General features: G+C 36.2%; 1 protein-coding gene across 5 annotated transcripts in view; it reads left to right on the top strand.

The window, feature by feature from the left end:
* The window catches only part of LOC121430696, a 43,257-nt gene that overhangs the window by 14,465 nt on the left and 12,456 nt on the right, over nucleotides 1-16,336 (top strand). For 2 of the 5 annotated variants that reach the window (XM_041628048.1, XM_041628046.1), the window contains exon 2: nucleotides 6,162-6,526. The gene's annotated coding sequence lies outside the window, so the exon portion shown is untranslated. Of the gene's footprint in view, nucleotides 1-6,157; nucleotides 6,527-15,741; nucleotides 15,822-16,336 lie in introns of all 5 variants that reach the window. The other 3 variants (XM_041628047.1, XM_041628045.1, XM_041628049.1) reach the window with 2 other exon arrangements.

The following is a 16,336-nucleotide window of genomic DNA, read 5'->3' as shown; positions in this document are numbered from 1 at the left end:
GGTCAAATTGAGCGCGCCTTTTTTCGAAAGTTTTGTTTTTCCGAGTGTTGTTATTAAATACGTGGAGGTAAGATGCGGCCATGGAGCAATGCGACTGTATTTGCCCGTGGATTTTCATCTCACCAGAAGCATGTACCAAATTACGTAATTTAAACACGTTTACGATCGTGGTTCTGTTTATACTTCCCCAGAAAGCCCGATTCTGGTCAAACGACGTTTACAAAATGACCTTTTTGTGAGTTTACGATCGGCGTTTTGAAACGTCGGTTAGATGAAAGTAAGCATGGACGCAACCGTCTTTTGGACTAATCACGTATGGAAACGCTGATTCTGACCCGAAAACTGGAAGCATAAACACTGCCTAATTTATACTGCAAAGTCCCCCTATTTGAAAGCCCCTGTGTATTTTCCACCTGCTGCATTTCTATGGAATTGTTCTCTAGAAGCACATGTAACATGTATGCTATAAAATCATAATTTGTGCTCCAGTCATTTAACAGCATAATTTCTATGTACAGAATTTATGTACATGTTCATTGTTGGCTCTCTCAACTCCTTGATGGGGTTGTACTCTGGCACTGCCTTGAGCATGTTGTACCGGCCCAACCCCACCCCCATCCCCCTCCCCTTCTCCACCCCTTTTCCAGACTCCAGTATCAGTCCTTCAGGTTTATAATTTCATGGAGCTCAATAAATCGCTCTCCGTATTTTTTAAAGGAGCTCAATTGAGCTCCTCAGAATCGCTCTCCTTGAGGAGCTCAAATCAATACAATAAAATGTAGATTTCTTGTAACATTGTATATGCAATAGCTGTGTAGCTATTAATTAATCTGTGGTGAAATTAGGCCTGGGTCAATACGTTTACAAAATATCGCGCTCTTGCAAAAAAAAAAATTAAACGAAAAAAAATTATTAAAATTTCACATTTTACATCTTTAAACCCATGAAATGGCCATCTATTTTCCATAATTCCTTGAAATTATTTTGATTAAGTTGAAAACTTTCAGAAAAATGAAGAATATTCACCTCTTTCACGACTCTGATTTGAACTCGGTAATTATTGTAGTCCCACATGTAGACTTCAATGGTGTTACCATGAAAATCTACATATGGGACTACAATAATTACCAAGTTCAAATCAGAGTCGCGAAAGAGGTGAATATTCATTTTCTGATAGTTTTCAACTAAATCAAAATAATTTCAAGGAATTATGGAAAATAGGTGGCCATTTCATGGATTTAAAGATGGAAAATGTGAAATTTTAGCATTTTTTTTTTGTGGGGGGAGCGTGATTTTTTGCTCTCCTTATATTTTTTTAGGAGCGCGGAAGGAGCGCCAGCGCGATTGCGCTCCTCAAAAATGAAGGTCTGCAGTATCATGGTATTTACGTAATTCTTTGCCATCTGAATTAATGGGGGGGGATGATGATAATGCAAGTGTTTTTTATTATATTCTCTTTGAATCTATTAATACTGATATTTTTATAGATACACAAGAACTACTGGCTTCTCGAGTATTGGGGCTACAAAAGTACCAGTATTTAGGAAGGAAAAATATTGATAAATTTAATCAGAGAATTTTCAAAATTGTAACATTTTCAACAAAATTTTCTAAAATGCAAAAATTTTGGGTTTGATATTATTTAAGGTATTGCTTTCAGCATTCTCACCATGCACATTTGAAAACGCTCATATAATGCCTATATGAGAAAACATGCATGTACCTTTTGAGTTCGTTGTTATTTGTTTGGGAAACACTACTACAGTTTACATGGTTAGAAAAGGGGTCCATAAAGAATCTCAGCCATTGTACATATGTATATGCATATTATTTTCAGATTTCCATTATTTGCAATATAAAGTATAATATGCCAGTGACAAGACAAACAACCCCCTTCATCCTCTTTTGTTTACATTGTATTTGCATGACGTGTCAGTGGTGAATCATGAAAATATCAATTTATGAATGATTGTACACTATAGGTAGTGTGTACTCGCATGGCAGCACTTGTCTTGTCCTACTTAAAGGGGAATGAAACCTTTGGAACAAATAGGCTTGTGTAGAAACAGAAAAATCAAAGAATAAGAATAAAGAAAGTTTGAGAAAATTCGGACAAATAATGAGAAAGTTATGAGCATTTGAATATTGCAATCACTAATGCTATGGAGATCCTCCTATTGGCAATGCGACAAGGATGTGTGATGTCACTGATGAACAACTTTCCCTTTGGTGGACTACAAAATACCCTCAAAATGTCTCTTTTTGCTTTTTCTTATGATGATACAAACTCTTTATCCATGATGTATTCTTAAAAAATATGTATTACATGCCCTCATGTAGAAAGAACACATGATCTATGGATAGATGTGATAAAAGAGGTAATTCAAGTGAAATATATACTAAAGTAATGGGGAGAGTTGTTCCCCAATGACATCACACATTTTTGTCGCATTGCCAATTTGCTATCTCCATAGCATTAGTGATTGCAATATTCAAATGCTCATAACTTTCTCATGATTTGTTCGATTTTTCTCAAACTTTCGTTGATCTGTTTCGTTGATTTTTCTGTTTTCACACAAGCTATTTTGTTCCAATGGTTTCATTCTCCTTTAAACTTCCTACTTGAACGGCTGGACATGCATATACATACATGTACTCTACATGTAGGCCCTACAATTTGATTTATTTATATTTACTATTATATTCACATGTTGTTAGGTTATGGAACAAATTGCATTACAAAAATACACATACTTGTATGAAAATACCATGGTAAATGGGACCAGAAAATAGCACAGTGCTAGTTGAGCCTGTCTCTGCAAACAAAATGCACATTTATGAAGGAAAAACGAAACAAAACAAAAATTTACATACTCCTTGTAAGGGTTATAACATTGTAAAAAAAAAATGCTAAGTATCTCTTTTCAAGTTCATGATATACACATTACAGAATGTCATGTATTACCAGGCATACATGCAGTATGTAACTGCCAAACCTTGAAAACTTTTCATAAAGGTTGCATACTCCATGTCTGCATTAATATGATAGATCAGATCGCGCAGTATAATGCAACGCGCCTAGTCTTTAGAGGATTTTGTTGATTCATTCATGGCTTTTCTAGTCTGGATTTTCAGATAGTTACCTCCTTTTTTTCTAATAAACTGAAATTTGTACATACGCAAGTAAAGTTTATTATGATACACGAGTTCCTGTCCGGTAACAGTGATTGCAGTCCTGAGTTAGAAAGTTTTCTCCAATTTAAACATTTAATATACAGTACCAATTCTGTAAAAGTGATATGCACACCAGTGGTGTACCTAGGATTTTCCACAGGGGGGGGGGGGCGAATTCGTCCGCCAAAAAATTTGACAATAAAAAAAACAATAGGCGGTTTCAAACCGCCTCGATCACAAGAATCCCTGTTAAATTACGAGAACTTTTTAAGGCTAAAAAATACCCGTTAATTATTCCTGCATTCACACCGCCCCGAAACACATCCTTCGGGATAAGTTCCCGAAGTTACGAGCATGCGCAGTGTGGTCTGATAAGCAGGCAAGGCGGGAGATTCAAAATCACTTGCCCAGCAGCCACCCACGCCGCCGCGCCCAACGACACGCTGGGATAAAAGTTCCCGTAATTTGCTTTCACATCGCCAAAATACCTGCGACCTTTGAAAAATCCCCACGAAAGTTCTCGTAATTTCGCCAAGTACCTACTATTTAGCGGGTATTTTCTTTCGGGGAAATTACGCGTAGTTTGCTTTCACATTACCAAAATACCTGGTATTTTCTGATCGGGGTAAATTTCCCGATCAGAGAATACCTCGCGAACTTCGAGGCGGTCTGAAACCACCTAATGAAGGCCTTCAACCCAAATTAAAGGATTTCGTACCAGAAAAAATTTGACAAAAAAAAATGAATAAATAATAAAAAAAAGGTCTTCAAGCTCAAAGGAGTGGGCCAGGGATCAGTTGTGACTCATCAGGGGGGGGGGGGGCAGGGATATGTCCCTTGCACGGGTTTTGACTCGTCAGGGAGGGCAGTCTGCCACCTCTGCCCATACCACCTCCCCCCCACCCGTAGGTACGCTAGTGATGTAAATACATGTACATGTACAGGACATGTACTTTCTGTGAAGTAGTCATACATGTACATGTATAGTATTTGGTTGTATCCACATGTATGCACTCTGACAGCTATGAATAAATGTATGTTCATGGCATGATATGAACCTTTGAACAATCAACAATGCGTTGATTTAATATAGGTCTACAGTACATGATTTGAGAGTAGGTGTAGTCTGCATATAGTAACTTTTGTTTTCGTGATTAGCATCTAGTGCATGTTAGAGAGTCTGAAATGTTGAAACTAGATTCACTAAGTACAGTATAAATACAAGTTCTGTGACTGCCTCTGACCAGGTGGACTGGTGGACTGTACTTTAACGGATGATGATGATGATGATGAGACCTGTAGAGAGTTTGATGTCTTGTCTTCAGTGCTCTAGACATATTTTATGGTATAATTAAAACTCTTTGCACGCTGAATTAAATTTTTCTGGGGATAATAATGACGATTGTTTCCATGTTGTTTTCTTTCATTTAAGATATCCATATTGCACCATTGATACTTACTATAATTCTATAGATGTTATCCAAGATCTATTGCCTTTTATTAGCCTATCCACTATGAAGATCGGGGAGAAAACTAATCATTACGATAGATTCCAACATCAGCGTGCAAAGGTGTCAAATATAAGTCTGTGCTTGCAGACTTGGTGGGGTGGTGTATAATTTTCTTGCACCTTGAGAAGGGTATACCCTATATACATTTACATACATGTAATGTATATAATGTGCTTTTATTAAGGGGGGGGGGGGAATAGAGCCAAATTGCCGATCAAAATAATGCCAATGAAATATCCCCCAGATTAAAAAAAAAAAAAAAAATTTATGCACTGAGAACTAAAAGAGTTTAATTTAAAAATCTAATTTGATTTTTGCTAGTTGTAAAATGAGTTTTATTTAATTTTGGAATACAGTGCATCAGCTGATCAACCATCATTTCCTTTAAGGGGATTTAATGTAATGTCTGGAATCTGGATTCTTAATAAAGTCGTATGATCAGCACAGCTACATGCAGCCATGCTGTATGTAGCAGTAGTCAGAGAAGAGCAACTCTGACGTGTTTGAAAATCACCCAAGAGAGATTTATTTATTAGTCCAGCTTCACTAAAAGGAGGAGATTGGTGGGCGAGAGACCAGCCAATCTTTTGATACCAAGATGTCTGATGGTTTAAAATATTTAGAAAATTTAGAGCAATTTACTTCATTAAGCTTGCCATATCCCACATAGCTAACGAGGGATCTCACTGATTAAAGTGTACGAAAGTGGAAAGGGTGGTTCCTCTCTGGAAAATGTGCTGAACTAGTTTGTTTTAAAGTGCAGACCTGTCCATCTTTCTGGCAAATTTCAACACCTTTTTGATCATCTAAAAACTAAAAGCTACGATTCCACTGCTGTTAAATGATAGAAACCGTATTGGTGATTTTCATATTTATTTTGGAAACACTGCATTGCAATTTGACTTTGATATTTTATTTGTTTTCTGTACACAATGTGCATGAAGTCATTTAACAAAACACCTTAGCAAACCCCACTCTTCTAGATAGTTCATTAAAAAAGAAAAGAAAACTTATTCTTCTTTAATAATCTATGAACAAGAAATCTATGACAATTCACCAAATACATACGTGTATGTATTAACAACCTTTAATAGAATTTGTACATCTTTATACAAACAAATCTGAACTCTTCTTTCTCAAGGTGTTTCTTCAAGGAAGTAATTAGCAGAAACCCTCTCAGACGGGGTACAGTCATTATTCTCGTCAATCATTCATTGTGTCTATCAAACAACAGTTCATTCACCATGGCAATGAAACGAGTACAATTTCAGAATATTTTTAGTGAGTAAGCAGCAATGAGAGACGTCCACTCCAATCTGTCAAGCGTAGGTAACAGGAACTTGATAGTTTCATGTCCCCTTGGTCCCTAATTCCCCGAGATCTGTAACAGATATACCGTCTGATCCTTTCCGAGGCATGTGTGGAAGTATCGCCAGAAATAACATTCGTGTCACTTCTTGATTCCTCCCCAGATAGTTTGAGGATGAGTTAGCGGCAGTGCACACGAGGCAAAAGAGCATCGGAGCTGCTTGGATGTGCTCTAAAGCTTTTCTTTCTGCCATGCCGAGACGATGATGATAGCCATCACATGTAAACATTGGATGATACTGAGTCATCAGAGCTCTTGAGAGGGGACGGGCGGGCGCGACGGTTCTCTAATTGCCAGGAAAAGATTACACATTGTCCTTGGATGGTCAGATCCAGACTTGCCAGACAGCAGGATGGACTGTTCTCGCTGACCGCTGGAGCGGAGATGAGAAGTAGCACCTTCAAGAAATGCTCGTGGAGTGACCAAGAATTTTTGCCTGGAAATATGTAAATTGGATATCAGCAAACTGACGGTACATATACATATATATATCTTTTTTTTTTTCGTATACATGTTTGGTTCTTTTTGTGAGTTTAAAAGGAGTTTGTACTGTTGTAATCTTTTTCGAGTTCCATTATTTTTTAGGAAATTGTTGGTGGAAGTGTTCTTTCAGTATCAATTTGTTAAATCTGAATTTTCTCTTAATAAGAAAAAAAGGAACATTCCATGTTTGATTCTTCCATGTGAGTACAAACACTTGACACCAAAAAATCCCCAATGTAATGAAAAAATATGTCATGAACACATAATTTTTATATGGCCAGAAAGAGTGTGTCCTCCTAAATAATTTGAAACCATATTTATGTGGTATGTGTTTAGCTTGGATGATTAGGAGGTATTCTTTGCTGTGATGTAAATTTTGATGTGTGCCAAAGTATTAATAGGCATGACTGCAATTAACGAATTATGATGCCAATTATGTCATAATCTATAGTGCAAGTGATGCATTTATATCTTTTTTAAAGACCTTTTTAATAATTTTCATAATAATTGTTTAAAGGTCAAGTCCACCTCAGAAAAATGTTGATTTGAATCAATAGAGAAAAATCAGACAAGCAAAATGCTGAGGATTTCATCAAAATTGGATGTAAAATAAGAAAGTTATGACATTTCAAAGTTTTGCTTATTTTTAACAAAATAGTTATATGAACGAGCCAGTTACATTCAAATGAGAGAGTTGATGATGTCACTCACTCACTATTTCTTTTGTTTTTTATTGTTTGAATTACCGTAAGTAACGGTGTATTAACCGCACCCCCAACTTTGAACTAAAAAAAATAAAAAAAAATCTTCTCACATTTACATGCATATTTGAGGTACGAAGAAACAAAATCTAAGTTTTTTAAGATTTCAAAGTATCCAAAGAGATTACCGGTTGCAGATATATGCTGTTCTTGATCAATTCATCTACAAATGTTAGAAAGAAAGAACGGTCCCGACAATATTGGCAACTTACACACTCGCTCACCTCACAGTCACAGTGTACACACACAGCACTACCATTACATTGCAAACTACGATACAGTACAAGTCATGCCAGTACATCTTATCAAATTATGATCTGTGTCTTTCCCAGGCCCAGCGTAGGAGGAAGAAACATTCACATTTCTTGCATCACAATCTCTCAATCACTTTCAGAAATTTGATGTCTTAGCATGAATTTTGGATACGGGATTATAGGAAGGTTCAAGAAACAAAGAAATTGGCATTTTTTCCATTTGTTTTTTACGGCTTCTTGCCGTCTCTCTCGTGGGTGGTTTACATGGTATCTTGTGAAAAGCAAACAGGAAGGAAAAAAACAAGCTGGCGCGAAACGGGACTTTGAATAGCGCCAGCTTAAGTCGCACTATAACCACATTACAACGCAATCTCTAAGCTCACTCAACTCTCGCTCAGCGGTGACAAAATATTACCGAGTATGCTTGGCGTCTCTTTAAATTCGCCAGGGAACTTCACTACTTTGAATCGAGAATAAAGTCAAAATTAGTGTCATGAAGGTGGGTGCGTTTGTTATGGACAACATTTAATTAATATTGCAATAATCGCTTCCCATTACCCGCGGCTCATACCCCTCTAAACGACATTGCCTGGGCGGCTACGCCCGGCCACTCGATGTTGTGAACTGGCAGACATCGTACATGTACGGGAGGGGTTACGGCGGGCTGGCTCAGACCCGTCACCGTGTATAAACCGCACCCCCGACTTTTGCTTCTGCCCCGCCGAGAAAAAGGTGCGGTTAATACACCGTTACTTACGGTAAACAATATTTCAATTTTTACGAATTTGACAAATTATGACCTCCTTGCCTGAAGCACAAAATGTTAAAATAATGGAATTCCACGTGTTCAGGGAGGAATGAAACTTCATTTCACATGACAATGACGAGAAAATCAAAATATATCATATTTCAAACAATAAAAAACAAAAGAAATACATGTAGTGAGTGAATGACATCATCGACTCTCAATTGGATGTAGCTGGCTTGTTAATATAACTGTTTTTGTGAATTGTAGCGAAATTTTGAAATGTCATAACTTTCCCATTTTACATCCGATTTTGATGAAATTTTCAGTGTTATGTTTGTTGAATTTTTCTTTTTATTCAAATCAAGTTTTTGTTGGGGTGGACTTGTCCTTTAATAAACACTTTTTATTTCAATTCTCAACATAATTTTGTTGGGAAAGGAATTTGCAAATAAATGTATGTTAAACTCATTATTACATCATTGGCATCTGGATTCATTCATTGCAGTCATGCCTTAATTTGGTGCTAATCAAAAATTTACTTCAATGAAAAGAAAACCTACTGAATATCCAAGTGTGAAGACACACCATTTCATATCGTATCAAATTATTTTGGGGAATATACTCTTTCCAGCCATATATTATGTGTTCATGACATATTTTATCCTTAAATTGGGGATTTGCGAGGAGTCAATTTTTTTGTTTTCACTCACATGGTAGAGTGAGCGCTCAAAAACTTGATTTTCTATTATCAAAATTCCTAAACAGTATCAATATTTTCACTTTCAAACTGATTGATATCAATTATCAGTAATTCTTTTCATCACAATGCTTATGATTTAAACGTTTTGCTGAAAATTTTCATGGAAAAAATAATTAAAAAAATGAATGATAAAAAGAAAAAGAAATTACAAGAACTGTACATGTATGAATTAATGAGAAAAAAAAATTATGATACCAGTTTTTTAAAGGCATTGTCCCACTGAAAGTCTCAGTACATGTAATTATTTTGGGGCTTTGTTTGAATATCTACATCCAAATTCTTATTTCATGCATGAATTGGCTTTGTGAATTTGAACAATAATTCTATTTTGTAGATTATGACATGGTTTGCTTTTATTTTTTGTCGCAATTGGGCAATCAACAACCGAGATCTTGGAGGGGGGGGGGGGGCACTAAATAAAAGGAATCACTGGTCTTCCTGGACTCCAAAATACCAAGCCTTCTTGGGATTAACACACTTTGTATGTATAGTACATACATGTACTTCCTTAGCGAAATGAACCACATCCGTTTTACAGCAAAAAATAAAAATAAACAACAATAAACACAAAGAAAACAGCAGCAAAAGGACAAGAACCACCCAGGAAAGACTTAACTTTATTATAATTTGATTCTTGAAGCAATTTGATTTTGAGACATCTGCCCACAAAGCTGTGGCCTCTCAACTTTGCGGACTTTCCCTTTCAGCTGAAGGTGACAAAACAAAGGAAGGACAATAGAGATTGATCAGTCCCACAGTTGTTACTAAAAACAGTCCTCATTGGAAAGTACAGCCCCAAAAGGCCAAGGGCACAAAGGGTGTTGCCACATTTAAAAAAAAAATTCAAATGAATACATGTTTGTTCATGTAGATCATTGGCAAGATTACTTGTAGCAACTGCACCTACATGTAGAAAAACACTGAAAGCTGTTGCCCTGGCCTACTTTTAAAGGGGAAGTTCAGTCTCACAAAAAGTTTATTGTAAAAATAGCAGAAAAAATAAAAAAAAAATATTGCCGAAGGTTTGAGAAAAATTCATCAAATAATTAAAAAGTTATTAGAATTTAAATTATTTGATTTGTGACGTCATATGCGAGCAGCATTCCTACATAGCGAATGGTAAAAAAACAATAAAATGCCATTTTCTCAGAAAATTGAAAATAGTTTACACTGTACCTTTTGTATATCAATAGACAAATCATTTCACATCCGATCATGAAAAGAAAACAAAATTAAGTCATCAGGAACCACATAAAATTTGAAATTCATACATTTTATATCACATAACACATGAGGCAGCTGCTCGTTTATGACGTCACAAATCCAAAACTTTGAACTCTACTAACTTTCTTACACTTTAACGGATTATCCTCAAACCTTCACCAATATTTTTTACTATTTTTTCTGCTATTTTTACAACAAAGTTTTCTTCAGGGTGAACTTCCCCTTTAAATGTATTCTACGTGCTTGTAGTACGTACTGTTATTTTTCTTATATCGCATTGCGATTTGCTCCACACTATCTACATGTATAGAATTCTTTTTTTCATCATGTATTGTATGATACTGTAGGCTAAAGATTTGGAAGCTTTTCTTTACATGGGTTTCGGGTGTCCGGACACTTGAATATTGAAAATTTTTTTTGTCTTTGGATTGCACAGAGAAAATGAATTCTATAATTTTTTTTCAGCTTAGTTCCCTATATTGCCTTAGACTTTGCACTGTTAACAAAAATTAAACTTTGCTCGGTAACTTTTCGATAGGCTGTTTAAAGTGGTTTGATTTGGCTCTTTAAAATCGAGTGTCCTGACACACAACAACTGGGTATATAACCAGAAAAAGAAATTTTTGGTGTGTACATGTACATGTAGGTAGATGACACCAAAATACAGGCCGCTAAAAAGTCAAAATTAGGAGTCCGCAGGTCAAAGGCAAAGGTCACAGCTTATTTGATATGCGAGTTGGTTTCCGCATGATAACTTTATATGAAATACATGTATTCCACAGATTAAAAAAAAAATTGGGTGTGTAGGTAGATCCGCAGGTCAAAGGTCACAGCTCATTAAATATGCGAGTTGGTTTCTGCGTGATCAAATAACATGTATTTTAATAACACAATAACAGATTTAAGAAAAAATTGGATGTGAAGGTAGATGACACCAAAATACAGGCTAAGTTTGAATTCGGAGTCTGCAGGTCAAAGGTCACAACTCATTAAATATGCTAGTTGGTTTCTGCATTATAACTTTGGAAATATTCAACAGATATTAAAAATGTTTGGTGTCTGGGTAGATGACACCAAAGTACAGTCAGGTCACATCAAATGACCTGACTGTTCTGTCAGAGATTATGATGGAAAGTGTGAGTCTTTTGCCTTAGGCTATTTATTTATTAATGTATTTATTTCTTTATATATTTATATATTTATTCATTTATTTATTCATTTATTTTTTAATTTATTTATTCATTTATTTATTTATTCATTCATTCATTTATTTATTTATTCGCCCATCCATACAGGTACATGTACATCCATCCATCCAAATTTGTTTATTTTATATTCTACTGATTTTATTTATTATTTCATTCACCCATTCACTACTACTTACTTAATACTTACTAACACATACTTACATGTACTGTACAATATTTTTTTTTTTTTGGGGGGGGGATGGGGGATTCTGGGGAAAAAGAGTTTTCAAAATCTGCCAACCTGCCTTCCAGATAGGCAGATACTGTATCCATTTTCTCGGAATATTGACACATTATTGGTCTACCACCACTTCATAATTTGTAATTACATGCAGCTTGGTTAATAATGAGTTTGAATACTTTAATAATTATATCGATGGAAAATGAAACAAACTTCCTTCATAGTTTGTTAAAAATCACTTTCAGATCAAGTGATCGAAACCTTATATGAATTAAACATAAATACCAGAGTGCATGTACATGTATATGTGAGATTCGAACGTAGTCTGCAGGCACAGACTCCTGGTTTTCGCAATTTGCATAGTGCATAACGCAGAGTCTGAAGTACATATAGTGAGACTACGTGTAGATATGTACATCTGACGCAGACAGAGCCTTTGGAATTTAGAGATAGTCTTAAAGTTTAGACTTGTTTGTTAAAATGTCAAATATTTTGTGCTTGCAGACTAATCGATTGCTTGACGTTCAGTTACAGTCATCCTGTACTGATCTAGCACTATACAATACTAGCAGATGCCCTGTTACAATGTGGCAGCGATGCCTAAACAATTACTTTACAATTTTAAGCATTGAATTTTTTTTTTTTGGGGGGGGAGGGGTGGATTTCCTCTTCAAGTATTTGTCTGCATGCCCTTCCATCAAGTGTACATGTAGGCCTACAAGCATGTACACTGTACATACAAGAAGTTACAAACAAAGCTAGTAAGATTTAAAAAACGTCACTTTTCAAGATCCTGTTCTCAACTTCTTTGTTCGAATGGTTTAGGAAACCAGTGTACACTATCATTTGGCTAGCATTCCCATCATCTACTGAGCTGGTTTCCATAACCATGTCAGAAAAATGGTCTTGTACATGTAGGTACATGTATATGGGAGCACTCTTTGGAGTAGCATGATTTGTTCGAAATTAAACCGTGGCATACATGTCAGGCAAACGCACATTCGACATTAGTGGCAGGCCCAAGGTACCACGTTTTTACTGTGTGCGAAGATTGTTTCCTGAGTCTGCACTTTAAACCTGTGTAATGAGGTTAAAGTTTTCTTCAAATTCACATCCTGCCATGTGGTCTTCCAAATTGGTTTGGAAGATCACAATACGAGATTCGGGGGAGGGGGGGGGGCAGTCAAATGTACTGCTGTACATGTACATGCGTGACTTAAAAAAAACAGGCGTAAAATATGTTTTTTTCTTCTCAGTTTTGGATGCGGGCCGGGTATGCACTCATTATTGGGTATCAAAAACACTGATTTACAAGAAAATGGGTGGTTTTGGAAGACTGGCCTATGGTCATTTGCAGGGTCAAACATATTTAGGGTATTCCCCCCCCCCCCCCCCCCAATATGACCCAGATCATATTCTGGTGACAACCTGTTTAGGGCCAAATTGTGTAAATAAAGCCCCAGAAAAAACTTGTTTAGGGGGGTATTTTGCACACAGAGAAAATCTTGTTTTAGGGGGTGTTTGGAAATAATTTGGCCAAGCATGTGTACAGTAATACATTTGACTCACAGGCCCCCCTCCACCCCCCCCCTGGGATGAGATCACATCCTAGACTGCTTTGAGCATTCCCATGACACATTAAACTGGTGTCTGATATGTAGCACAAAAAGTAGATGAGAATGGGGTCACATTTAACATTGCAGTGTAAACACTGCTTTCAGTTGTCCAGTCATTAAACACCTAGGGGAATAGGCTTTAATTGATTTGGGCAGGATTCATTTTACGATTCATCGTTTGAGGGTTTAACAGTTGGCATCTATCTTTGATTTATTCAATAAGGAAATTGAATCAAGAGAGTGTGTCATTTGAAGAATCTAACGGTCTAAATTTGGTTTGAAGGTATTAAAGGGACTCTCTGACCGGAAAATTAAAGTACGGTATTTACCTTTTTTGTAATGGCTAATTAAAATGTTCAAGAAGTAAGAAAGAATCTTGAGCTGTGTTTGAGTGCACCGAATTACATGTGTTTAATAGGCAAAAAACAAATCTTTTAAAATGTCAAAACTTGATCCATGCATGGCACTTTTGCAAGCCAGCAAGGGGAAAAATCACAAAAACAGGAAAAAAGTACAAGGTTCAAAATTGTTTCATGACTTTATTATGCAGTATACCCTTTTCGCTATTGATCTCTGGACTACTTTTGGTTCTCATAAAGCAGTGCATTGTGTTGCATTGCATTCAAAGTGGTGCATATTGGTCACTACATGTATTGTATGCAAACAATATTTTAAAAATATATATATTTAATATACATCCTGTTTATTGCAGTTTATCATAAAAGCTTCAAATGGGGGCTCCACCCCCTTGACCCTAACCAAGGGCCAGCGTAAGGACTGTTTTACACTACCCCATTCTGTGACGCTTCACTCGCAACACATGTAACTGGATAGTTGCACAGTACCTACAGATTTCAGATAACAAATGTGAGCACTCTTATACAAAATTAATTGAGAACCCCTGGTCTAATAAAACTTCTCATAATGTAATAAAACAACAGTTTTTATTGGTGACTGTACAGTGCATGATTAGTTTCCAATCTTTTATTCTTTATAGTGTCACTGTGAAACGCAATACCCAAGTAGGTCATACATGTATGATTCATCATTTTTTTCAAAAAACAATTATTGTTTGTCCCGACACAAACTGGATCAAGCGAATGAAGCCCAGCCCTGTTTGGCTTTGGATTGGATTGATGTCCCGGTTTATTATGGAATTGTGTAATGAGAACACCCTGATCAAGCAAGGCTATTTTCAGATGCAGTCGAGTGGATACATGTAGGTGTGTGACATTTAGTCATGCCTCTCCAGGTACAGTGTAGTGCCCGCGTACACGAAATGTTATTCACCCTGCTCGAAAAGTGCTCGCCTCCAGGGAGAAAGGTTACCTGGGGGCTCAGGGTGATTTCGCCTCTGAAATACTAAAAAGAGCCCCAGAAAACCCCCTAATAGAGCCCCAGAAAATCCCCATTCAGTGCAGTTAGGCACGAAAGCTCAGTCGGTAGAGCAGGGGTTTCGGATTCCGATGACATGGTTCGATTCCCACTTGGTGCACTAGTGCCCTTTTGTATTAATAGGCATAGGAGAAATGAATTTCATGTAAAGTTTAATATTTGAAAGGAAAAGGTAAGTGGGGATGTGACATCATCAGCCCACCTAATGTTAATATTATGACGACGTGCATACATACTACATGTATATTCAACTGTTTTCACAAAATGTTTCTAACTTTGAAATTCAATAACTTTGTTATTTGTTATCAGATTTTGATGCAATTTTCAGTATTTTGCTCAATGAAGTTTTACTTTCAGCCCAGAGTATCCCTTTATTTGGATCTCTTTTTTTTTCTTCATTCACACAACATTTTATTACCAAGGCTGGATTCCCTTATAAAAAGAAGAATAGAGCCATTGGATAATTGCTTGCGTAAAAATGAAATATCAGAGAATAATTGAAGTTTAAGAAAATTAATCAAGCTTTAAAGTTATAAGTATTTTAATTATTATTAGAGGACTTATGTATGGAGATTTCTTTCATTGGCAATGCGACCAAAGCGAGAAGTCTGACCCAGTGTTTTCCAGAGATCTGACACAAATTTCTCGAAACTGAACCCCAAATTTCCCGAAGTTCATAGACATTGCCTGGAATTTCCAAGTTTGATTTGAACAAAAATCAGGCAATTATACATACTACAAGCCTAGATTTGGCCCAAGTGACCAAAATAAAGGAATTTAACATTTTTTTCTCACACCCTCTTAAAGAATACATGTAGGAATGAAATTGCAAAATGTGAGCTCAAAGCGCAAGTGGAAAATTATGAGCTAGGTATCGAGGTAAAAAATTCTTTGAATATAACAGGTAGTTGCTACATGTACGTTTAATTGTTGTTTAATTGTAATTTTTGGATTTTTTTAAATTTCCTATAATTTTTTCATTTCCCCAATCTTTCCCCGAAAAATTCAAACTTTCCAGAATTTCAGGAAGAGTGGAAACACTGGTCTGACCTTCCTGGAAAAAAAAACCTTTTGCCCATGATTGTCTTAGATGTACAGGTACAGTGTATATATTTTTTTCAAATATGTTCTCTTCCCCCCCCCAAAAAAAAACACCCAACACCTGGGTCCCATAACAAAAAGGTTAGCGATTAATCGTACAATTGATTTTCACAATTAATTGTACATTGTAGTCAATGCAATGATCCGATCAATCGTAACTCTTTGGAAATTTATCAGTGTCATAACTTTTTTTCTATGAAAAATTAGCACAATGTCCTATATGCAAAGAGAAGCGCAGTGAATTTTCAAGAAAAGAATGAATGCATGAATATACATCATAGCTAGAATTTTTTTTGAACAAACATGCATTATAGATGTTGATTATGGGGGCCGTCAATAGTTGCGATTGATCGGATCAAGTGACTCTTTGTAAGATGGCGCCCAGATCTCCTGGATTGATAAAAATATGTTACAGACGTGTGTGTAATGGGGAAGTTATGTCCCTATTTCTCCATACTGTAGAAAGAATGAAAGTGCTTTTGAAGAAATTATAGGCACTATCCCTATTTTGG

The sequence above is a fragment of the Lytechinus variegatus genome, chromosome 17, assembly GCF_018143015.1.
Source record: "Lytechinus variegatus isolate NC3 chromosome 17, Lvar_3.0, whole genome shotgun sequence".
In the NCBI taxonomy this organism is placed as follows: Eukaryota; Metazoa; Echinodermata; class Echinoidea; order Temnopleuroida; family Toxopneustidae; genus Lytechinus; species Lytechinus variegatus.
This window is presented reverse-complemented; position numbering and strand designations above follow the sequence as displayed.